This window comes from Aulonocara stuartgranti (assembly GCF_965226115.1).
Source record: "Aulonocara stuartgranti genome assembly, chromosome: 18".
In the NCBI taxonomy this organism is placed as follows: domain Eukaryota; kingdom Metazoa; phylum Chordata; class Actinopteri; order Cichliformes; family Cichlidae; genus Aulonocara; species Aulonocara stuartgranti.
Window position 1 is genome coordinate 24,430,554 of NC_138954.1, and position 27,316 is coordinate 24,457,869.

A 27,316-nucleotide genomic window follows, 5' to 3' on the forward strand; every position below is an offset into this window, starting at 1 on the left:
CATGCAACAATTTTTACTAAAGAAAAAAGAAAAGCATAGACCATGCGCTCTGATGTCGTGTTTCTGACAAATTGGCTGCACGACGAGTGCTTTCTGCAGTATTAAACTACATCTGCTGACATTATGCATGTGCAAGCTGCACATACATGATTATGCACAAGAGCCTCTTTTTTTATCTGCAAAAATATAAATCACATTTGATATGTGATTATTTTAAAAATACTTGAAAATCTACTGTCCAGACTGTAAGTGTTAGCGCTTTGGGGTCCTTAGGGACTAGTAAAGCGCTATATAAATACAGGCCATTTACCATTTTCCAAATAAAGCAGTGAATTGTGAAAATGCAACATACAGACAGATGTCTGCAGCTTTGAAAAGAGTTTAAAGGACTCCAGCCACACGTCATTATACTAGCTGTTCCCCTTTCCATACAAACACACACACACACACACGCGCACTTAATCGTGGTATCTTTCTCAACTACAACCTTCCCCCTGCCAGTAGGAGTTTCCTAGTCTGCAGGCAAAGCTAAAAGTAGATCTCTCATACTTTGTGCTGCAACTCAGCACTTTTCCAGCTGAGTGAAAAACCGTCTCCTGCTGTACCTAAAACATGTCCCTCAGAACTACTCTGCAGCCTGCTTTACTATAAACACTTCCCTGTTCTCATAAGGTAACAGTGCTTATCAACCTTACTAATACTCAGTCATCAGTCCTGATGCTGAGTAAAGCGTGATTGTGTTTATAAACTAGAAGGGAGACTCTGGCTGCAGAGTTTCTCAGTCTGTGAAAAAGAAGGGGTGAGGCACAACACAGACGTGGTGAGCTTATACTTGTTTTATACTGTGAGAACCACAAGCCTGACATCACTACTTTCCCACCAGAAAAAAGAAAGAGGTACTTATTAGGCTCTGGTTTGTCTGTCAGCTGCTGTTTGGCAGTTAAAACAGCAATGATTTTGTCTGCCAAAGAGACATTAGAGACTTGGGACCTTTAACACAATTTATGCAAATTAACTGCACAACAAACTTCTTCTTCAGAAATGCTCATTAGCATTACTGTGTTACTGTAACATTTTGCAGGCCCTGACAACACACAATTTTGCCATTCTTGATAAGACTTATCATACGCAACAGCTGGTACACGAGCACCAGGGCATCTGCCATCCTCATTTATGAGCTTTGTTGAAACAACACATTGAGTCAGCAAGTCGCTTTGCAGAAATGTTCATCAATAATTTAGCATCGCAGGCTTAGGGTTAGGTAACTTTTTAGCCACATGCTAATGTAAAACATTTTATTTAAAAAAAGAAAAAGCTTCCTTTGTCATTGAGTTTCATACATTCAATTGTGCCCAACATATTCATTTTTTATAAGCTCTCCATTTGTGTATGCCAAATGGTTGAAAACTACACTTCCTATAATGCCATATTCAGTTTGCCTCTCAAAGACACCCATGTTAAAATGCCCAACTCTACAGCAGAATTAAACATGTTTACAGTTTGGTATTAAGAAAGGTTTCTTTTCTTTCCCTCCTTTATTACAACTGCATGAGACTGAATTTACCTATAATTCACCTGTTGAAATTATATAAAAGCATAAACGTATTATGGGTTGCATTAATAGAGACTTTGCATGACAAGGAGTTGATGTATAGGCCATAAGGTATCAGCTACGGGTTGTTTCATCTTAAGCTTCAGTCACAGGACCAAAGACTGATCAGTGATCATCTGGAATCCACTGGTCAACCAACAATCTGCAGTGATTGCTAGCCAATCAGCGGGGAACTACATACTTTTTTCCTTAGCAGCTAGAGGTTGCTAGGGGGCCACCACCACTTTCTACGTCTGTGCGATTGAGGCCTAATTTGATTCACTGTAATGAACCCTTCAAGCATCTTTGCCCTTGGGTTTCTTAGAGTATTGGTAATTCTTGGACTAATAAAATGCAGGTAATCAGATTAAAGACCAGTAAGTCTTTGTTTCAGACTTGATGGGTGAAATATTTACATTTTTCTTAGTTTAGAAAAATCTTAGTTCAGCATAATAGCCGTCTTCCATTATACTAAAATTATCAAAGAGAAACTCAAACCAATTGATGACATCACATTGGTTATATCCATCTTTTATACACAGTATGCAATGGATCGATAAAAAGAGAAGGATGTTAATCTAAACCTAAGCTTAACTCTAAATGCTGGTGATGCTGGTGACTTGATCGATGTTAAGAAATTAAGCATTTAAAGCACTTTGGATGTAGAAGGTCTGAACAAAAAAATAATTGATAAAAAAATTGAAGATATGCCCAAATTACTAAATTTGGGAGGGTGGCTGCTGCTTAGTCACTAGTGATAAATGTATATAAGGGTTCCAGGTTTAGCATTTGCACATACATTGACAAGACACAGAGCTGCAGCACCACCCCCAGAGCTGCAGGTTTGGCTGCTAAGATAAGTGAAGCTGACTGACCCCACCCAGCATACTGGCTGCACACTCTGTCCACAGGGAATACTCGGAAGTTCAGTGTTCCTTATGATTACCAAGACTGCTTGATTGAGATCAGCTAACAGTCATTTCTATCCCTGAGCAATCAGATAGTTTCCAGGAAAAGCAGCAGGACCGTTCAAAGATTAATGGAAAGTTGTTCACATAAGACATGTGGTGCTAAACATAACACAGTATATTTCATGATACAGTTAAGTTCAAACCCACATACTATGGCTTCTCAGAACTAACTGCACAATCCTGTAACTTCTGCTGCAGACTGACTGGATCAACTAGTCTAATCACCTTGCAGTGTCTCCACCAGCAATTCAAGTTGCGCCTTACATCCATGTCTGCATAATAAATGTAATGAGGGCTTTTAATTAACTTAAAAGAAAAAAAAGGGTATCAAGTATATTTATCTTTGGCCAGTAAAGTTGATTTCGATTAATAGTTTCAGCCATGACAGTAGACACTGTGTTATATATACACATACATCTGAATGCTAGCAATGCAGAAATTCCACATAATCATCACTACTTCACATTTCAGGTGTCCTGAGACATCAGCATTCACGTGACTGCCACGAAAAGATGTAAACCTTCAAAGAAAAAGACAAACAACCTGAAAATATGATGCCTCCAGCCACAGCTGTTGCCAGTAAGGAGGCATAAATAACAATCCAGCACACCGGAGCAACCTGCAACACAGTCCCACAGTGTCTAGACAGAAGACTAGACTGGACTCATTTCTCCAGGGTTTCTAAATCCTGAATTCATGCACAATTACTCGAGGCTCATTCTTGTCCAAATAAAGTATGAATGATTCCTTGTTTCAAGCACAGACTGAATGGCTGAGAAGTTTTGCTGCAGAAATTGCAACTCAGCCCAGTTTTTCTACAAAGTCAATTCAAAAGCACTAGAAGCTACAAAGGTGCAAGGAAAAGCTGCACATGAAGTCAGATAAGTTGGGTACATCCATGAAACGGCAAGTAAGAGAATCAGTGTCCTTAAACATGATGTTATTTAGGTCAGGACTGTGTGAACATAGCTGCTGTACAGAGAGTGGCTGATACAGCGCACAAGAGGAGCGGCATTTGTGTCAGCGTCTCTGACTGCCTGACATAATGACAGATAACAATGATAATTGAGAGGACAAGCAGGACCGGTATGTAAAAACTAAGCAGGGCCAAGAACTCACATGACGAAAGAAGGCAATCTCAACCTAATTAGATTCCACTCCAGACACAGCTCACAGCCCAGAGAGCTGTGTTCACACACTCACTACTTGATGTGAGTGTGTGAAAAAAATCTTTTTTTAAAATTACTTTTGTTCTTGTTTCCTTTTCTGTGAACTACGATTTTTCATCACGATTAAAACAATGGCCCAAATTCTGTCTTTGAGTTATTTGTCTTTCTCACACACACACATCACTGAGTCATGTGGCAAAATCTGGCTCCCAAACTGCTGAATGGGCTATTTTCAGCAGGCAAGGTCAGCCATGTGGTGGCCCGTGGCTATTGTTGACATCGCAAATTATCAGTTGTGCAATTCTAAATGTGGGTGTATGTGGTTTAAAGATTAGGGCTGAATGTCGACTAAGTGTAGCATAGGCAAGTGAAGGTTTAATAGGTACCTGCAGCAGGTGTGGTGGGAGTTGTGTTTGTGAATCCCAGGATACAGAAAAAAAAATCTGTGACCTCCTTAACTGCAGCAACAAACATGGGTAACATAAAACAGTATAGTGCATTATAGCATCTCAATTCAGATCAAACAGTTCTTGGGGAACAGCTGGAGGCAAGTATCCAATGGGAATCTTCCAAGGATTTTTTTCTGTTTGCATTTGCACTGCTAATAGGAAATAAGATGCAATAGTGTAGCTAGCAGCTGATAACGTAACATCCTTTTATTTTCTTGTGATACCCTTTCAACCAAGTCATTTTCTCTCTTTGCATTGCTTTCTTTTTGCAGTAGATGCATATTAGCAAGTTCAAGTAAAATGAAGCCCAATACAGCCTGGAGTTCATTAACAGTAATTTCTTCTGGGTATTGTTCAACTACTTTAATATTTTACTGATATTTACACTTTTTCCATAATAAAGGATACCTGTGCTGCATTCATGTGTTCAGCCTAACACCCTACACTTAATCTGGGCATATGTATGTCACTCAAAGTTCCTGTTATCCTCAGAAAGAATAAAAACCTACCTTTTTTATGCAAACACCAAAGATTGGGGGTACTATGCCTGAAGGTTCCTGGAACTAATAAAAGTTTCCTATATTAGACAATAAGTAGAGACAGCCTTGGGCTGTAACTTCAAGCAACCTTTCATATCAAAAGTGCAGTAGATAGTGATGTGCAGTATGGGTTGAAACAGATAAAACGATTAAAGGGAAGATCCAAAAAGATCACAAGTGGCTAACATGAGGGCCTCGAGAAAGAGTCTGCAATCTGCAATACGCTGAACGTAAGAGCAAAGAATGAGAGATATTTGGTCTTTCCATTGATGTAACTGTCAAATGGCTCCTTGCATTCCTTCCACAGGAGGGGCCAGAAATAATGAAATAACTATGTAAACGACTTTGTTGATGCTCAACAGCCTTTCAGACAGGACTCCTGGCTTTACATGCATGATGTCAAAATGCTAATAGCAGGACTTAAACTGACGCAGAAAGTTGCCCCAGTGATATTGTTAGCAGCTAGAGGGTATTCTAAAAATAGCCAGCAGCTCTTTGTTGGTACTGGCTGGTTGCAATTGGTTCAAGTTAAAAATGACACCCAACTGTAGCTGAATATGACCAATTTGGGCACCATCCAGATTAGCAAGGACTCGACAGCTTCCATGTAGTTGCCCGTGAGCCTCTGGTTCCCCAGTAATGGGTCATTATCGAGCCTGGAGCAGCCCAAAACAAACAGAGGCCTGTGGCAGATAATGCCCTCCGGACGTCATTGCAGACGCACAGAGAGTGACATGCAGGAGACATGGGCGACCTAGGCAGCGTCTCTCTCTGCGCTGCCCTCGGAAAACAAACAACATTGTTCTCCAAAAACTGAACAAAAGAAAGCTTAGTGCAAGCCGAGTGGAGTTTGCTGGAAATGGATGCAGGGAAGGAATGAATGGCGGGGCAGAGAGTTGTGTGCTTGCGACCGAGACTGAGGGAGAGATAAGAGTTTGTATGTGTGCAGGGGAGAGAGAGTTCAGCTGGAGAAAGCAAGCTGTGCAGCTGTGTGTATGTTGCATTTGGTCCTGTGCCAAATATCTGCTGCTAGAGACTGCTATAAAACTTAAAGCTATTGTGAGTGCTTTGCCTCTCGCCTCAGTCCCCCTTGCCTCTGAAAGCTACTATTCATGACGAAGGCAGAGAGATACTACACAATGGTGCTCCATTTCTGCCCCAACACTGCCTTGCCTATATGGAACAATAAACAGACGTATTCGGCCTTTCCAGGCGCCACCCCTGAGCTCAACAGACAACATTTATGTCGCTACTGCACCGATGGTGAAAAAGAAAAGGGCAAAGGTGTGTAGTTAGTTATGCCGCAGATTATGCCTGATCCCAGCTGGAGCCGATGCAGGAAGCGTTAAGCAACAGCATGCATGCATGGAATAATTGATAATGGCATAGACGTCACAAAGCTTATTAGAATACAACATAAAGGTTGTAAAGGAGATTGCTTTTTGAGCAAAGAGGAAATGGGATTAGTCAGCTGGTGACATAAATGGGGATGAGTGTGTGTGTGTGTGTGTAACAAAGATTAGGTGTGTAAGGAGGGGCAAAGTCCATTTATACAAGTGTATATCTGTAATGCCCCCTGTATGGCATTCAGGTATACACGTATATTATTTTAAAGCAAATTACTACAGAATCTGTTCTGAGGAAAGTTAAGCAAAATATAATATTCAAGTACTAAATCTTTTGTTGTTGATCAACAGCAGCCAACAGCCATGTAGATCAGGACAAAGGGAACAGTGGTGGAAAATGTGTGCGTTTGTTTTTCAGGATGCTCAGGTCAGAGAGAGAAAGAGAGAGGAAAAGAGAGAAAGAGGTTGAGAGAGAGGAGGGGAGCAAGGGAGGGCGAGCGCAAAAGAAAAGGGGACAAAGACAGAGAGATAGGAAAAGACAGAGGGAGATAAAAAGACAGACACATACAAAAAAGAAAAGAAGTAAGAAGAGAGGAAAAAGAAAAGATACATGGTAAATTACTTGGTTCTTCTTTCTACTCAAAGCGCTTTACCTCTCATCCACATTGTACAGGCATTCTTTTTCTGTGTAGAAGTGCTTTCTATCTAATATTCACACAGTCCTACGAGTTGCTCTCGATGCATTCTATATTGAATGCATCGAGAGCTCAGTATCCTTGGCATGCAGACTGGAGCAGCCAGTGATCGAATCACCAACCATCCTTGATGACCTGCTCTACTTCCTGAGCCACAGCTGCTCCTGCAACACACCTAGGCCCACCCAATAAACTGTAAAGACAGATATATATATCTATCTCTATATCTCTCTCTCTCTCTCTCTCTATATCTCTCTCTCTCTATATATATATATATATATATATATATATATATATATATATATATATATATATATATATATATATATATATATATATATATATATATATATATATACACACATACATACATACATATACATGCATGTGAGCAGGCTGGTGCATGGATATTCATAGGTGTTCCCTTTGCTTCTACTGTACTTTACCTTTATCATTTCTGCTGAATCACTGTATACATTGGCATGCCTTAGCCTTTATTACTCTGTTTGCTTTTCTAACAAATGTTATGAGCCATAAATGCAACTGGAACACAGCTCCAGGGGAACAGTGAGCACCTGCATCTACATTTAAGAACACTTGTATTTCCCATTAAAACTGACATGAGCCACTGTTGTGCCAGTGCCTCATTAATTCAGCAGATCCCCGAGAAGCCATGCTCACATGGTGAAATTTATTTGTGTGCAAACTTCTCACCTTTGTCATTACAGATCAGAAGTCACGAGGCCACATGGCTGTGGACTGTGGATGTTTTGAACTGCTTCCCTTACAAAAAACCTAGATAAGTGAAAAATAATCCAGAGGGCTATAGAAATCACAGAGAGGAGACGAAACCTTAAACACTTTAGAAGTGAAAGGAATCAGGCTCTTATGAAAATTTATAAACTATACCCAGGACACCAGTTTTTGCACAGTTTAAAAAACAAAACAAAACCTGAGCAACACCACCTGAGCATCAGCCTTCCTCCAGCTTACAAAAAGTGTGGGATGACTTTACGTGTCATGAAGAAGTCATGTGGGCTCATGTTTTATCTATTAGCAGTGACTGTACATGATTCAGAACCCAATGATCCCCATTATCTGCTGGTAAGAAGGGACATTACTGCACACGCAGGGACAGGAATGACAGGCATGTGGATAGCAGACAGATATCTCCACATGACCACTCAAGTTAAGTTGCATGAGAAGGCGACACACACACACACACACGCATACAGAAAAGAAAACAGAAACAAGCTCATAGAAAGTGTCAGCAGAGACAAGAGAAGTGCTGATCCCTGAGTTATTATTGGAAAATGCAGCAGTCACTCTGATAAATGCATACTCCTTATTGTGCTGACGTTAAAAACCTTATTAGACTTGATGCATACCAATATATTTCCTATTCCAAAGTGATTAGGACTATGGGGGCATAAGTACTTATTACAGTAAGCTCTGCATGCATTTACTGTGCCACTGTTTCAAAGTCCAGGTAAATGATTTTATCATCACTTTATGACAGCAGTGGAGGCCTCTGATAGGGTTGAGCGGGAAGAGGCGCAAGGTCAGGAGGACAAATGTTTATGATCAGGAATAATACACACGTCAGCACACAGCTATGTAAAGTCAAAGACCAAAATTGGACATGAATCTTGCAAGTTAAAGTTCCTTTCTGCTTTCTCTTCTGATTTTCATGCTATTGTTAAAACATACAAAAACTCATATTAGCATATATAGAAAACTTGCAGCGATATAAAGGACACAACTGCTGCATCTGAAAAATAAAGCATTGCAGTAAACCTGTATTCTTTTCAATGGCCAAGAAGTGGTTACAGCTGCAGTTTGCAATTACACTCCTGGTCCTATAGAAATTATGCGTATCGGACTTGACCTATACACTATGTTGTGATGAGTTTATGGTCTCATTTCATGTCACACTGAATAAAACATTTATTCAGCTTGGTCAGTTTATTTTTACACGACCATTATCTCTGTTAGGCTCAATGTCTAACGTCTTTGGATTGACAAGTTGCTAGCCAATAGGAGTGCAGTTTTACATTAAGCTCCACCCTTCACTTGTCAAAACAATGGCAATAGTGACTTTTACAGCATATTTTAGACTAGGAAACACTAGAGCCAGCATTTGCCGCAAATGTACCACAAATAACCATGTTGCATCTTGTGATGAGTCTACAAACCCACGCACACACAAAAAGGAACAAGTAACCATTTGAGATTCAGAAACTTGCAAGTGTGAAAAAATGTCATCACTGCATAAAATCCCACAAAAAACACCCAAAAGATAATGAAACACTAATGACATTCAGTAGGCATGTTGTCACTTTAAATTCCCCAAGTGCAACAGCCTCAAATTCCAGTAACGCCACAGAAAAAAAAATGGTGGTTTTGCTTTTGAAATGTCTTTCTTGTTCCTCTAATTACTTTTCAGACACTCAGATATAGATTCACCATGATTACAAGACATTTAGGCAGCAGGAACAAAAGTTTAAATTATGACGGTTAAAATCCAGAAAAAGAGGCAGACAGGATCTCAGACAGCCCGTTGACTTATAGTTAGATTGACTTACAATCACCCCCCTACTACACATACACACAAAGGAGCCCGAGTTACTATTAATCAGGGGCCACATGAATGGCTGCTCCTCCCTCCAACCACCGTGACTCTGTTCATCTAACAGTTTCAAAGACATGTCAGGTGCAGGAAGAGGCTCACACTGTGGGTCACAGTGAGGCCACTTCCTCTGCAGCCCACCCCAAATCCCCTCAAAAATTATGTTTGCCTCCTCCTCATCCTCCCTTCGTCTCCCTTTACTTCCTCTCTCTTCATGCTCCATCCACTTCTCAGCACTACAAGGTCACTAAGTTCACCCGGCTCATTCATGCGAGTAGTTTTGTTTATTTTTTAAAATGGACTATAGTCATTTAAAGAGACTCCAGTGGTGGACAAAAAAAAGAATTAGTCAAGACAATACACAGAAAATTGTGTGCCATAAGGTCATCGTAGAGCAACACACAGGAAATCAACAGAGCGAGAAGTGCTTCTGCAAATAGAGCTATACACAGAAATGTATGTGTGTGTGTGTGTTAATCAGATAGACTAACTGCAGTAACCGTTCATGAATGTTTAAATTGCTTATCCTGCAAATGATTTCTCCACTGAGAAAAATAAAATCTCCACATGATCAGATAACGGTGTGGTCTTTTGCAACAAGAAGTGCAGCGAGAGGGAACACTGCCTATTGGGAACAGTTCAAAAAGGTAGCTGCACAAGGAGTCGCTGTACAAGAAGCATTCCTGGACCAAATGTGAGGTCTTGCTGCACCACGAAGGAGCGAGTAACTCTATAAATCACAGCCAAACAAAGCCTTGATGTTGGTTTAAAAGAAAGTGAATTTGACAAGAGTGTGAATGAGACACCTGATCTGAGCGAATGAGAAGACACTGAGAATGTGGACAAGAAGATAGACAGCGACTGTGCATCTCACAGACACCTGCTTCTGCTCCAAACAGAAACTGAGCATAACAGACAAAAACTGTGGGGCCCGAAGAGTTTTTAAAAGTGAATAAAGGGTGCGGGTTTTTCTCTCAAACACAGCGAGGACGCTTGTGGATGCAGAGCCCTCTGCTACAGGTGTCGAGGAGGGGTCCCAGCCAGGCCTCTGTGAGGAAGGACACACACTGGCCTTTGTTTGGGATGCCAGCAAACTTCCCCATAGACTCAGAAAGGCCCCCAAAGCAATGAAAGAATCCATCAAAGTGACACTGTTTTTCCAGCCCACTCGCACACGCCCAGACAGCTGAATTTAAAATGCTGATTGGACTGTGAGGATTATGAATGATTCATTTGTCATTGGACCCTTTAAGATAGGCTGCATGCTTCTGGTGCATCCTGAACTTTCCTTCAGTTAGTTAAAAATGGCATGCTGCTGACAGAGCACTGAACCCTACCCATATGTACATATTTAGGAGTTGCTATTACACCATTAATGCAATAAAGGTAGTCATAGCCAGCATTCCTTACTGCTGCCAGGCTGGCCTACCCACACGATCCTACAACAGGAAATGCCCATATTTGGGCCTCGGCCTTAAGAAATCCTGTGCATGTCAGAGGAAATAATTTGAGGAGTGTTTGTGAAGTAAAAAAAAAAAAAAAAAAAAAAAGGTATACCTTCCTGTGAGTGGGAGAACTTCAAAGCATTTTATATCCAGTCCAACCAGACAGAAGTTTACATGTTTCTACAGGAAACTCTACATTTTTTATGTACTTGCCAATCACAAGTGGAACAGCCCAAATGGTCATTATGCTTCCTATCACGGTGACATTAATCCATGGTCATGGGGTTGCATATAAGACTATGCATGAAGAAATCACAAGTCAAAAATATAAAAATAAACTCTGAAATAAGGTATTGCTCCTCTGACCTTTGTTATAAGATTAGAAATCCTTTACTGAGCCATGATCTTAACTGTATTACCAGCAAACAGTACATTACAAAGAGACTAAGGCTCGTCTGTCGGCCTTTGCGTTAATGGCGCTCTGCTTGTGTTGGTTACTATAGAGTCCTTCCAGTAAACAGTGCTGATACATAATCACAGTGCACACACGCACGCACCCATGCTATCTGAGCCGTCTAACAAGACAAATAAACGATCCCTGATTCACGTCAGAGGTGCAACATATGCAAAACAGACAATGCATGCTCACCTTGCAGGAAAAATTCCCTCACATACCCTTATGAGGAAAAAAAAGAAAGGAGGAAAGAAATGTAAAGGACAATAGGCAGGCATACACAGTGACATGAGGAGTGTGTGCGAGAAAGCAATCAAGATAAATGGCCTAGTTGTCACACAGAGCTGGACTCATAAAGGTAAAGAATAAAATATAAAATAATTAGCATAGCTGCTGGAAAAATGATGCTTTGAATTAAAACATATTTTGGCAAATGCTTGCTTTTGCTGGGGTGGCACCAGCAGTAGGAGCACCAATGAAAATGACGGGCCTCTCAAGAGAGGCAGAAAAGCAGTCAGAGTGCACCACCTTGTGGCAGGAAGAAAGTACTGACAGCTGAACAACAGACCTCTTTAAGATCCAAAAAGTCTGAAGAGTTGTTTCGGGCCTGTTTCCAATGACTGTGACAGTATTTACTTTTGCTTTGATCTACTTTAAAGTGGTAAAAGCAATCCACAGAGAACCTGTGCTCTCTGTTATTTATCCTCGCCATTACAGAAGGAACTGGCTTCAAATTATGTGAAGTATTCAAAACACACACACTGGGCTCTCAAGCAAAACCCACATAATGCGCTTTAAGGCCAACTCTTCTGTGAGAGAGACACTGTTTATTTGTTCTTAAAGAGGCCTGCTGATTGTTACGATGCTGCCAAACATCATCCGCTCCTGTGACATTACCACTGGGGAGGAAGCAGAGCATCACACAATAAAGCCAGAGAGGAACCCACATGGTGATAGTTTTGTTTTTTAAATACGTATATTTTTGTTTATGACACACACATCCCATCCTGGGAATGAAGCCAATGAATACTTCTGTGTCCTCCCTCATTTACACATTGTTCCCCTACCCTTACAAGAATAATCTGTCTTCTCTCCATTCTCTTCTATTCACTGACAATAACATACAGACATGTTTTTTTAAAGAAGAAAAGAAAAAAAAAAGCCTGAAGTAAGCGAGGCAAACAAAGTATTTACTTAATTTGTTAAATAAGTATTTATTAAATTAGTATTTGTCAGACAAGTTATTGTGAGAGTAGACCGAGGAGAATCCACCTTTGGTAACAGTATAACACACAGATTAGTTATGTGAAAACATCATTAATAAATGTGGGCAAAACAGAAACTACCTTGTTTTTATAACTATGTTATGAATACTATGTTGTTTACAGTAAGTCGGGGTTTCTAAATTAGCTAAAACTCTCTAATCTATCCTACATTAGTTGACGTTTTAGAGAAAAAATTTAAATAGGAACGAATTTTTAAAGACACGGCAGTGACCTTGCATTATCAGAACAGTTTGCACTTTTGCTTGTTAATGTTTGAGGTAAACTGTTTTTAAATCTGCACCACTGAGCTGTGTCTCTTCATCTTCTTAACGTCAATTCTTTATCAATTACAAGCCTCGCTGCTGAAGCATCCAGTGCCCATGTGTGTGCACTGTAACATCAGGACATGAAAAACACTGCACATTTACACGTTTTTCCTGGAACCTGTACCGTTTCCAATAGACAGTTTGGCAGAATATAAAGAAGATGATGTCAGATTATAGTAAAATATATTACTATTACTAGTATTACTATAGTTGTCTTTTTAGGGCTGCTAAGATTACATTTAGGGGTCCTTAAGCATCCATAAAAAGACTCTAAGCTCGACCGTGATGTCTGCAAATCAAGTGAGACCCAAACTGTAAACTTTTTAATAGTAATTTTCATATTGTAAATGAGTTATAGATAGAGTTAAAAACTAATAATTATTGATTGAATAAATCTACTAGAATAATCAATAGATCCATGAACTGTTGCAATTGTTTGACTCACTAATGTCCAAGAACACAACTCAACTGGACTGTCAGGCAGAACACTGACTGTATTATAGATACACTCACTGGACACTTCATTAGGTACAGCTTGCTAAGGGTTAGAAGGGTTGGACTTTAATTTCAGAACTGCCTTAATTCTTTGTGGCACAGATCCAACAAGGTATGGAAACATTCCTTAGTTTGGTCCATGATGGGTTACGGTGATGACATGATGATGACCTCACACAGTTGGTGCAGATTTGTCGACTAACACATCCATGATGTGAATTACCACCACATCCCAAAGGTGCTCTAATAGATTGAAATCTGGTGAGTGTGGAGGTCATTTGACTACAGTGACCTCATTGTCGTGTTCAAGAAACCAGTTTGAGAGAATTTGAACTTTGTGATATGGCACAATGTCTATACTGTGGGCATAAAGTATTGGACATAGCCAGCAATACTCAGGTAGGCTGTGGCAGGGGTTAAAGGGTCCAACGTGTGCCAAGAAAATATCCCCAACACCATTAAACCTCCACCGAACTATTGATACGAGGCAGGATGGACTGCTTTCATGTTTCTTACATCTAACTGTGACCCTACTATCTGAATGTTGCAGCAGAAATTAAGTCATCACATATGATAACTAGGGGTGCAACGATACACAAAATTCACGGTTCGGTTCGGTTCGATACTTTGGTGTCACGGTTCGATATTTTTTCGATACAAAAAAAATGTTCATGCCTTTTTAATTTGTCATTTATTAAAATTATAAATATATATTTTAACTCAAAAGTACAGTTTTTAAATTGAATGTTGCTGAAACAAAAGTAATAAAAATAAATAAATATATCTCAGGGTTCTCAAAATTTCAAAATCCCTGGTAGCCCTTCGAGCAGGGACTCTTCAGTTTTTGGTAGCCCAAAATAAATGTAAGTAGCCCGAATAAAAAAGAGAGTAATTTTTTGATTGATGTTTTGTTTCCTTTACAATGTTATACATTAAAGTATAATATTGTAAAGGAAACAAAACATTAATCAAAAAAATTGTTGAAAAACAAATTACAACATTGTATAAAAATTACAATCATCAACTCAAATACTTGGTTCTAATTGAACAGAAATTTCTATGAACTTGTAAGAACTGTGTAGGACATGAATCAGTCTGTGTCAGATCCTGAATTTGAAATTTCCGCTGAAGTCACGGGTAAGAGACAAGTGGAACCAAGATCTAGGCCATTTGCTTTTTGAAGTTTGCAAAGACTGCTAAATTTTGCCAGTGGTAGTTCACTCTTTGCAACATAGTACGCTGTTCTAAACAGATTTTTCAGGTTTATTTTTAGTATGTTATTTGTAATTGGTGTTTGTTCTGGGAAAGATATTGCAGACTGAGCAATAATGCATTTCTTGCATTTCTCATGGGTTCTAATGGGGGCCTTTCTTAAAATGACTGGTCCCAGTAACAAAGGTGCTTGTCGACTCAGAAATCGATAGAAAACCAACAACACACCCGGCAGAACATTATGTTATTTACACAGGTGCACATAAGTGGTCCGCATGTGCGCATTCGCTGTCAAAATAAAAGACGCGCACCAGATAAGAAGTTGCAACGCGCGTTTGCATCCATATAAAAAGCACTGTTTTTGTCCGCTAGAGTGGGATTTTCACGGCACATTCCGCACCACATCTCTGTGCGTTCATCATTTGTTTGAAGCCAGCTCACCTCCTGCAACCACTTTTCCGAGAATACGTGCTTCTTTTGTGGTTCGGACTCCTTCTGACATTTGTTTGGAGGTGGAGGAACACCAAAGTAATTGCTTAAAGGAGCTTCTTCGACATCTTTTAGAGTTCTAAACAAATGTCTGTCCTCCTCCAGAAAATCTTATGTATGCAAACACGCGTTGCAACTTCATATCTTGTGCGCGTTTTTTTATTTATTTTGACCACTTATGTGCAGCCCTGGTTATATAGTTCGTCATATTGCAGCCACAGAAATTATTTTGTCCATGAAACCATAAAGCTGCACTTTCTTTTCGCCTTATAGTCTGATTTGTCATAACTTTTCCATTTTGTGGTAAGCTTTTCTTTGGCTGTCACTTCTTCACTCTGACCTGTCTTATTTGGCTCAGCAGAACTAAAATATATATCCTGCTGCTTTTACACACACACACACACACATAACGGTCAGCGATTCTCTGCGCGATCAACCTCTCATATGTTTAAGCTTGCTGCGGGAGATTTCACTTGTCATGTTTGCATAGTAAGCTAACGATTAATAAGACGATGTCAGAGAAATTGGTGCGCAAATTATCATCACTCACCAATCAGTGCTGTCGCTCTCTATAGACAGTTCGCGCGATTGCAAAGTGAAAGCAAACGCGATTTCAATATGTCACATATTGACAGTGGCTCATCGATGCCAATGACATAATTACCCAGCTACATTTCCGAAAGAATGCAAAAGCATTGACATATATTTTTCCTTCCTACAATAGCCCGACGGGCAGAGCAGAGATAGATTTTGGTAGCCCGACTGGAAAAATCGCTAGCTCCGGGACGTCGGGCTAGCGATTTTGTGAGCCCTGTATCTGATTGAGGAATCACTCATCTTTGGAAGAGAGTTTATTACAGAGAAATGGCTCTTTCCAAAATAACAGCTATACTATACGCTTCTTCTGGGCTATATTCTCAGCAGCATATTGTAGCGGGTCAGGGCTGTTTGGGGTTCTGTTTGTACAGTTATGTTTTGTTTATGTTGCCATAGTGACGGATGACGCCCTCTCGCTGCGACGGTGTGTCCTTCCGGGGTCAGAGGGCGCCCTGTGTGTTGTTGTTGTTGCTGTGCTGTTGCCGCGCTGAGCAGTTAGCTAGCGGCAGTGTTCTTCTGCAGATGTCAATAAACGGCTGTGCTCCCTGGCTAGCTCACGGGAAGCAAGACCAAACGACACCTCCGTCTCCTCCTTGTCTAAGCTCGCCACATTGGTGTCAGAAGTGGGATGATGGTGGCACCCCATGTTCTGACCCGAGTGACTTTTCCCCCGCCGGTCGTGACCGGCCGGTGCGCCAAAAGAGGGCACCTGGACATTTGCAGGACTTTGTGTGGGGTAATGGGGTCGTCGGGGACGACTGACCCCTTAGGTGGGGGCTATGTAGCGGGTCAGTGCTGTTCGGGGTTCTGTTTGTACAGTTATGTTTTGTTTATGTTGCCATAGTGACGGGTGACGCCCTCTCTCTGCGACGGTGTGTCCTTCCGGGGTCAGAGGGCGCCCTGTGTGTTGTTGTTGCTGTGCTGTTGCCGCGCTGAGCAGTTAGCTAGCGGCAGTGTTCTTCTGCAGATGTCAATAAACGGCTGTGCTCCCTGGCTAGCTCACGGGAAGCAAGACCAAACGACACCTCCGTCTCCAACTTGTCTGAGCTCGCCACAATATTAAACATATCAGGTCCCCATAAGGAGAATCATGTGCTAACGGCAATCTAAATGACTCGGGTAAAGTTTGTAGCATGCATGCTTGTTGTTTTTGTCTGCTTCCACTTGTCTTTGCACTAGGATGATGTCGGCGTAAACACGCAGTCATATTCGTTGTGTTCCCACTAGTGCTGTCAGCATTAATCTCGTTGAAATGATGTTAACGCCACAACACGGCAAATCTCCGTTAATGAGCTACCCCTGATCGCCCAGAGTGTGGGGCTAGACGGCCAACACGTTAACGAGCTAACTGCGCTAACACACTAGTTCCCACCCATGTAATTGAGCATTGCATGGCACATCCAACATACTGTTTTACTTTAGTCCATGACGCGCTTACCTTCAGGGTCATACCTCACATGAAAACCAAAATAATTCCAAACGCCAGATCTGAATGAGGGTGGGAGAGGTTCAATTTGCCATGTTGCAAGGAGAGCTTAACTTCTGTCTCGCTAGCTTGCCCTGCGCTCTTCCTTCTGACGATGCTGTCTGTGTTGAGTGCTCAGTGGATCTGCGCTTGACAGTACAGCCTAGGCGGAGTAGTCGAACGCAGATTCACTGAGTGCTCAACACAGACAGCATCGTCAGAAGGAAAGTTGATAAAATAAATTACAAATTTTGTATTGTTCGATACATATGCGTACCGAACCGAAAGCACTGTATCGAACGGTTCAATATCGATATGAGTATCGTTGCACCCTTAATGATAACATGTACAGTTTGGTTAAACTTGTTTAAATTGTAGTCTTAGTTTCTAAGTTGACAGGAGTGGTACCTGGTGTGGTGTTCTGCTGTTGTAGCCCATCAGCTTCAAGGTTCCATGTGATTTGTGCTCAGAGTCAGTTATGCTTTCCTATCAACTCAAAGCAGTCTGCTCATTCTCCTGTGGCATCAACAAGGCATTTTCACCCAGGAAACTGCTGCTCACTGGATATTTTAGGACCCTGTAAACCCTAGAGATGGTTATGTGGGAAAATCCCATCAGCTCAGCAGTTTCTGAAATACTCAGGCCAGCCTGTCTGACACCAACAACCATGCTACATTCAAAGTCACTTAAATCACCTTTTTTCCCCTCATTCTGATGCTCAGTTAAACTTTAGCAGGCGGTGTTTACCGTGTCTACATGCCTAAATGTATTATATTGCTGCCACGTGATTGACTAATAACATATGTGTGTTAACGACTAGTTGCAAAGGTATACCCAGTAAAGTGTCTGGTGAATGTACATATGTGTGCATTTAATCTGCACACAGAATCAAAAAATAGTAAAAACAAAATGTCCACTGCATTTATACAAATTTGAACTAGCAAAAATAAATGAATAAATAAGACTAAAATACACAAAACATTATTTACAAGGTCACATAGGAAACTGCTCATTAATAATGGCCCAAATGGATTTAATTGCTTCAGTTTCAATGTCTTGGTTTTAGTATTGAGACACTGTAGCAGTGTAGTACAAAGCCACCATTAATGCCGTCACCTGTGCTTTTCCCACTGTATGAAAAAGGCCTACTGAGAAAGCAATCCTCAAATCTAGGAAGCTAGAAGCATTTAACCCTTATAATTATGCAATTATTGGTTATAAGAAGTTTTGGCAACTCTTTTGTAGAGAGGTTCCTCCCAAATACTGCAGAGCATTGAGCTCCCTAGCCCATCGACTAACCTTTACACTTTGTGGGACAGCTACAAATCTAACCTCACATTAAAGTGAGGTTACAAGGAACTTCAACCTTGGACATAGTTTACACTCCAAACACACCTATCTTATCTGCTTTCCCTCTCCTGTCCAACCAGAGATCGGGATGAACAGCTATGTACTGGCAACAAACTGAGGCCTGCTCACCAACCTCAACACAAAAAGGGCTCATATGTCAATGTGTGCACTTACAGCATCAGTTTTAAGGTATTACTCAACAGTTAAAGAAAACAAAACTTTAACCTGAAGCTATAAGGAAAAGAACAGACTCAAGATGGCATTGTTGAGTTGACTTGTTAAATCACTCTCACTATAGGCTGGTTTTGTGCAGACTTTCATACACCAACAAAAATATTCGTTCAAAATCTAGTTTTGGCTTACAGAGGCATGTTATTACAAGCCCGAAGCGCTTTGCAGGTACCATCAGTCACGGCATACCAAGAACTCTCATAAGTCACTGCCTAAAATTTCCTTTTTAGAACAAAAGTCAGTAAAAAACAACCTAAAGTGGTTTTCACTGTTTTTACCGGAACAAATGCAAAAATTGAGTCAAGCAAAATCTAAATTGTGCAACTCAGTATGCATTTAAATGATAAAGTAAGCTGGTGATTTCAGTCTCTGAGGTTGGAAGTGTTAGGCAATTAATCAAAGAGTCCGAAGCCAGAGGCATAAATCAATAATAACCATTTAGGCCAGGGGTGTCAAACTCAAATACACAGTGGGCCAAAATTCAAAATGGAACAAAGTCGCGGGCTAACATTAATATTTATTGGAAAAAAAAACTTCCTCCAGATATAAGAATGAATTTTTTCTTATGGACTCAAACAAGTTTAGTTGAAAAACTGAATATGGAACAGCAAAGCTTAATACTAAACAATATATATATTAGCTGTATAATACCAGTAGGCCAGCTCTAATAGTAATTTGGTATGGCTTCGCGGGCCAAATGACACCTATGATTTAGGCAATTTATCAAAAAACAAAATAGCAAAAAACAAAAAACAAAACACATGCTAATTCAAGTTTCTTGTTTTAATCTAGATGAGTTTTTTATTTTTTAAGTCTATTTTGAAGAGTTTTCATCATTATTTTGGACAGGGCAGTACAGAATGACATCCAGCAAGTGGCCCAGGACAGACTTGAACCTGAGGATCTGCAGTAGTGTGAGTTATATCATTGCTTCTTCTACAATTTTATATGACTGCTGACTCAATGTTTTGCTGCTGAGCTTCTGTGTATTTCTTACACTTGAAAAAAAATACCAAGAAAACCTAAAAGATATTTAAAACAACTTCTGTATATAAAACACTGGCAATACAGGGAGTGCAGAATTATTAGGCAAATGAGTATTTTGTCCACATCATCCTCTTCATGCATGTTGTCTTACTCCAAGCTGTATAGGCTCAAAAGCCTACTACCAATTAAGCATATTAGGTGATGTGCATCTCTGTAATGAGAAGGGGTGTGGTCTAATGACATCAACACCCTATATCAGGTGTGCATAATTATTAGGCAACTTCCTTTCCTTTGGCAAAATGGGTCAAGAGAAGGACTTGACAGGCTCAGAAAAGTCAAAAATAGTGAGATATCTTGCAGAGGGATGCAGCAGTCTCAAAATTGCAAAGCTTCTGAAGCGTGATCATCGAACAATCAAGCGTTTCATTCAAAATAGTCAACAGGGTCGCAAGAAGTGTGTGGAAAAACCAAGGCGCAAAATAACTGCCCATGAACTGAGAAAAGTCAAGCGTGCAGCTGCCAAGATGCCACTTGCCACCAGTTTGGCCATATTTCAGAGCTGCAACATCACTGGAGTGCCCAAAAGCACAAGGTGTGCAATACTCAGAGACATGGCCAAGGTAAGAAAGGCTGAAAGACGACCACCACTGAACAAGACACACAAGCTGAAACGTCAAGACTGGGCCAAGAAATATCTCAAGACTGGTTTTTCTAAGGTTTTATGGACTGATGAAATGAGAGTGAGTCTTGATGGGCCAGATGGATGGGCCCATGGCTGGATTGGTAAAGGGCAGAGAGCTCCAGTCCGACTCAGACGCCAGCAAGGTGGAGGTGGAGTACTGGTTTGGGCTGGTATCATCAAAGATGAGCTTGTGGGGCCTTTTCGGGTTGAGGATGGAGTCAAGCTCAACTCCCAGTCCTACTGCCAGTTTCTGGAAGACACCTTCTTCAAGCAGTGGTACAGGAAGAAGTCTGCATCCTTCAAGAAAAACATGATTTTCAAGCAGGACAATGCTCCATCACACGCGTCCAAGTACTCCACAGCGTGGCTGGCAAGAAAGGGTATAAAAGAAGAAAAACGAATGACATGGCCTCCTTGTTCACCTGATCTGAACCCCATTGAGAACCTGTGGTCCATCATCAAATGTGAGATTTACAAGGAGGGAAAACAGTACACCTCTCTGAACAGTGTCTGGGAGGCTGTGGTTGCTGCTGCACGCAATGTTGATGGTGAACAGATCAAAACACTGACAGAATCCATGGATGGCAGGCTTTTGAGTGTCCTTGCAAAGAAAGGTGGCTATATTGGTCGCTGATTTGTTTTTGTTTTGTTTTTGAATGTCAGAAATGTATATTTGTGAATGTGGAGATGTTATATTGGTTTCACTGGTAAACATACATAATTGAAATGGGTATATATTTGTTTTATGTTAAGTTGCCTAATAATTATGCACAGTAATAGTCACCTGCACACACAGATATCCCCCTAAAATAGCTAAAATTAAAAACAAACTAAAAACTACTTCCACAAACATTCAGCTTTGATATTAATGAGTTTTTTGGGGTTCATTGAGAACATGGTTGTTGTTCAATAATAAAATTATTCCTCAAAAATACAACTTGCCTAATAATTCTGCACTCCCTGTAAGTCTGGGCAAGGGATGTCAATCTATTATTAGATCCATGAACAGTTGAAAATCTACATAAATTCTGATACTTCTATACACTGGAACAGAGAAAAATTTAAATATGTCGCTGAATAGAAACAGATCGACTTCATTCAGTATTATTGATGTCGAAGTAAGCATTTCTGCTTCATGTCTGATTGCACACCCTGTTTTTTGTTTGAGTCAATATTGTCTACACTGCTAAATAAGGCTTATTTTAAAGAAAATATGAGCTGTGTCACTGAGCAGAAAGCTGCAGAGGTAAAGAAATCCGTGGCTTTTCCTCTCACATGGATGTTAGATGCTCCGTGTTTGGCACTAGTTTTACCTTTGTGTCTGTCGCCTGTGTCCTCCACTCAGACTGACAAACACAATAATAGGATCTCTACAGCTTGAACCCAGCTTCAGGGACCAGTGTATCCTTGAAACAACAAGCAGACAGAGTCAGCAAAGGCTGAGACACGGCGGTGAATCAGAATCAGAAAGCCTTGACACATTTACTGAAACGGGGGGAAATTAGGTCTGCGCGCTACCTTTCTTACCTATCTGAGATGGTTGCTATGACAACACTTCCTGCTTAGCAAATGTGTACATGTCAGGCTGATGTCAACCTGATTAGTACATGAGCACACAGAGCGCCTCACTTCCTGAAGGCAGCAGTGAATAAACCACTTTCATCTACAACCACCTTTGAAACACACAAAACAAAAAAAATTATTAATTAATAAAACAGCATCTTAGAAAACACTTCGGCTATAAAGTACGTGTTTCACCAAGTTGGCCCATTTTTAGCCAATAAGAAAGGACTGAGTTATGCCTGGGATTTCATAAAAGCAAGTGACTGTGCTGCCAAACCAACACATGGGTGTGACTGTATATCCGCAGTGTCACCACCACTCCTCTGAGTACATCTGCTGCTGGGTAGGGTGAATTTCAAGCAAACCAGACACTGTAGGCTCAGCCTTGTGACTACCAACTTACACAATGCAGTGCATACACAGACACACACCGCAAACATCAAGCTGGAGCAGCCTTTGAGGCTCAGAGTGTATCTTTGCATACTGTATAGCTGAAGTGGAAGAAAATCATCACTGAAAAGACAACGTTGTGGAGTTCTTAGTGAAACAAAAGAGAGGAAAAACTGCATAAAACCCTAACATGAGTGACATTTTTCAGTCTTGTAAAATTAGAATAAATATATTTCTTCATATACATGGCGCATGACAACCCAGAAAACAGTTTTATTTTTTTATATATATAAACATATATATATTAGGGGTGCAACGATACACAAAATTCACGGTTCGGTTCGGTTCGATACTTTGGTGTCACGGTTCGATATTTTTTCGATACAAAAAAAATGTTCATGCATTTTTAATTTGTCATTTATTAAAATTATAAATATATATATATTAACTCAAAAGTACAGTTTTTAAATTTAACCCTAACCCTTGTGCATGTTTTTTATTTTGACAGCGAATGCGCACCTGCGGACCACTTATGTGCAGCCCTGGTTATTTAGCTCGTCATATTGCAGCCACAGAAATTCTTTTGTCCATGAAACCATAAAGCTGCACTTTCTTTTTGCCTTATAGTCTGATTTGTCATAACTTCTCCGTTTTGTGGTAAGCTTTTCTTTGGCTGTCACTTCTTCACCCTGACCTGTCTTATTTGGCTCAGCAGAACTGAAATGCTTTTACACACGCACTCACATAAGCTCAGCGATTCTCTGCGCGATCAACCTCTCACATGTTTAAGCTGCGGGAGATTTCACTTGTCATGTTTGCATAGTAAGCTAACGATTAATAAGACGATGTCAGAGGAATTGGTGCACAAATTATCATCACTCACAGATCAGTGCTGTCGCTCTCTATACACAGTTCGCACGATTGCAAAGTGAAAGCAAAAAAACAAGCGCAAATTCAAACGCGACTTCAATATGTCACATATTGACAGTGGCTCACCGATGCCAATGACATAATTACCCAGCTACATTTCTGAAAGAATGCAAAAGCATTGACATATATTTTTCCTACAATAGCCCGACGGGCAGGGAAGAGATAGATTTTGGTAGCCCGACTGAAAAAAATCGCTAGCTCCGGGACTTCGGGCTAGCGATATTGCAAGCCCTGTATCTGATTGAGGAATCACTCATCTTTGGAAAAGAGAGTTTATTACAGAGAAATGGCTCTTTCCAAAATAAAAGCTATACTATCCGCTTCTTCTGGGCTATATTCTCAGCAGCATAAGGAGAATCATGTGCTAACGGCGGTCTAAATGACTCGGCTAAAGTTAGTAGCATGCTTGCTTGTTTTTTGTCTGCTTCCACTTGTCTTTGCACTAGGATGATGTCGGCGTAAATGTGCAGTCATATTCGTTGTGTTCCCGCTAGTGCTTTCAGGTTAATCTCGTTGAAATGACCTTAACGCCACAACACGGCAAATCTCCTTAACGAGCTACCGCCGATCGCTCCGTGCATGGGGCTAGACGGCCAACACGTTAACGAGCTAACTGCGCTAACACACTAGTTCACACCAATGTAATTGAGCATTGCATGGCACATCCAACATACTGTTTTACTTTAGTCCATGACTCGCTTACCTTCAGGGTCATACGTCACATGAAAACCAAAATAATTCCAAACGCCAGATCTGAATGAGGTTCAATTTGCCTGTTGCAAGGAGAGCTTAACTTCTGTCTCGCTAGCTTGCCCTGCGCTCTTCCTTCTGACTATGCTGTCTTTGTTGAGCGCTCAGTGGATCTGCGCTCGACAGTGCAGCCTAGGCGGAGTAGTCGAACACAGATTCACTGAGCGCTCAACACAGACAGCATCGTCAGAAGGAAAATTGATAAAATAAATTACAAATGTTGTATTGTTCGATACATATGCGTACCGAACCGAAAGCACTGTATCGAACGGTTCAATATCGATACGAATATCGTTGCACCCCTAATATATATATATACACACACTATGATAACCTTTGTCATCCTAATAACAAATCTTGGCAGCCATCAAAGATCTTGGCCTTTTACCAAAGGAAAATCACCTGGACTGTGATAAAAACCATCAACCATTATGTTTTTAAGTACAGCTTAAGTTACTTAAACAAAGGCTCTTTGTCTTCACTATATGCTGGCCAGTCATGCTTACACGTACATGTATAGGGACCCCGTAAATAGATATGACACCAGGCTCATAAAAAAAAACAAAATAACAATAAAGAATAGTCTTCATGTACACAAAAAAGGAAGAGAGAGAAGATTCATGTCCAGGAATGTGAATCAAAAGAGTTGTATAGACTCCTGTGAGACTGTTTAGACTTTTTTTTTTTAAGTTCTGGATTTTGACCTTCAGCGTAAGAGCAGAGATAAGAGACTGCCAAATAAGAGTGGACAACACACATAAAACTATCTGTACATTTTATAGAAGATCCATCAGGAATGTATTAATGAAATCTGCCATTTCACAATATTGACAGAACACAGAGTCTTTCTGTTTAAGCTGATATCAAACACCTCATCACCTTGTTTATTTGATTTCTTCAGTATAAATGTTGCCAGTTTTACACCATTTTACCAAGACATTTAATAAAGTTTTCCTTTAATCTAAGGACTGTTTTGAGTTATTTATTAATAAAATGCTGCGGCTTTGCAGAGTAAACTATGCAACATTTTCGGTGTCTGACGATGATGTCAGGACCAGCTAATGTTTGGTTTTTTTCAACACTTTCAACACTCAACAATGATTACTTCCGTGAAGACACGAAAGCAACTATCTGGCAATTGCTGACTAATGATTTCAAAGTTTGTTATAGATTGTGAATAATCAGTAATCAGATGATTATTACTATTTGTCAGTGATCAGAGAAAGAAAATTAGGACTTAAGTAGGAGAGAATTACTCATTTATACCACTGATGAAGGTTGCTTACTTCTTTAAAATGTCACATGGCGAGAAATGCATTTTTACTTCTCAGAAATGATGGTTTGAATAACTCTTAATATTCATTTTAGCCAACAAAAAAAGCCTTTAAAAAAGTGTGAAGAATCAGAAACAGCAAATTCCTCATACAGTACTGATCCAAAGTCTTTATCCACCCCTCATTTCTTTATATTTTGGTAGGAAAATTAGAAATAACTGTGTGATGTTTTTGAAGCAGCTGCAAACATCTATAAAAATACAGTATACAAGGCAAAAACAGAGCTTCTACAATTCTAACAAGCTTAAAAGTCAGTATTTGGTATGACCATTCTCTAACACAGGCTAAACTCTCTGAGGCAGCTTTCCTTTCATTTTAATTCAAATCAATTTTATTTATATAGTGACAAATCATAACAGCTGTTTCCTCAAGCTCCTTTATACTGTAACCAAAAGACCGTACAAAACACCAAAAATCACACGACCCCCTACGAGCAAGCACTTGGCAACAGGGTGAAGGAAAACCTCCTCTTTAACAGGAAGAAACCTCTGGCAAAACCAGGCTCAGTGGGGCAGCCATCTGCAGCGACCAATTGGTGTTGAGAGGAATAGTTTTCCAGGCTTCTTCAGGGACATCCTCGTCTTCAATTTAAACACTTAACAGCTGGTATGGCATGGTTGATCAAAAATCTGACCGGCTACTTTCAGTACTGGCTGAAATGCAGCCCCAAATGATGACAATCCTGCCCCCCAGCTATAGATACTCTCCTGACCTCCTCTGTACTCACTGAAAATTATTTGAACCAAATATTTAAAATTTAGATTTATCAATCCATAAGACCTGTTGCCAACAATTTTCGGTCCATTTCTTGTGCAATTTTGCATATGTTGGCCTTTTGTTTCTGTTTACCTTCATTAAGAATAGCCTCTTAACAGCTACCCTTCCAAGGAAACCATTTCTGGTGAGGCTTCAGGGAACAGTAGATAGATCAGCTGAATGACCACATGTATATCTCAGGCCCTGTATCAGGTCTTTCCTGAATTTTTCCCCCTATTCCTAAGGACATGACTTTCAGATAATGTTTATCTGCTAAAGATAGGTTTTTTTTTCTTCTTTATTTTCAGATCTGCCACTTCTTTTTTGTCTCCGACTTGTCCAGATTCCTCACATTTTTAAGGGACATGCTGCACAATATGTTGATAAATCCCATGTTTTTGAATAATATTTCTTTGGGAATTATTATATTGGTGGAAAAAATATTTTATACCTGTCAAACTGTGTTATCCATGGCATTTTTCGAGGATTCAACTAAAGTCGGAGAAGAAGAAATGGAAGCATGTGTTTTTGTCACAGGCTGCTAGTAACAAAGTACTTAGAAATACTTTTTAAAATTGGTTCTTTGCTATCACTGGTTTATCTCTTGAGTTAGATACATTTTTTATTGACCCATAGGTCTGTGTTAAGTGAATCATTCAAAGATCACTTTGTGTTGACTGTACTATCAAACAAATAAGATTCCTCTGAAAATGGTCATATACGGGGACTGGACTGGAAATGAGTGCGATAGCAGTTAATGACCAAAGAACAACTTTGAATGGCTTTCACAGAGCCTGGAGAAATATTGCTCAAGTCCATTTTAAAATTTTACGAGAACATCTGGCTCCCAGGAAGCAAAGTATAAAGAAATGAGGGGTGACTCAAGACTTTTTCTGAGCATTGAATCGGTGCCTGCTAAAGTGATTAACTTTCTCTGACTAATTATTCCAGCGCTGAAAGAAATATCAGTGTTTCCATGAGGTTGTTGTCACGTTACTTAAAGGACTCAGGAATTGAGAGGAGAAAGGGTGTGAATGTAATAACATGTACTTTAGCACAAATACTTTTAGAAACATATAATTTACTCAGTAGCCTGTAAGTCATGCCGGTTTCTGCGTGTGAATAACATGTTGAGAAAAATATGTGAATCTCAGCCCACTAAGGAAGTAGTGAGATCACTGAAAAGACACGAAAGCAGGCACACAC

At 40.2% G+C, this 27,316-nt stretch overlaps 1 protein-coding gene across 2 annotated transcripts in view; it reads right to left on the reverse strand.

Moving 5' to 3' along the window:
• gng12a (guanine nucleotide binding protein (G protein), gamma 12a) overlaps positions 1-27,316 on the reverse strand; it is a 37,499-nt gene that overhangs the window by 8,296 nt on the left and 1,887 nt on the right. Inside the window, exon 1 of one of the 2 annotated variants that reach the window (XM_082514523.1) lies at positions 3,106-3,191. The exons of the other annotated variant lie outside the window; for it this stretch is intronic. The gene's annotated coding sequence lies outside the window, so the exon portion shown is untranslated. Of the gene's footprint in view, positions 1-3,105; positions 3,192-27,316 lie in introns of those variants that run through there. 2 annotated transcript variants of the gene reach the window in all.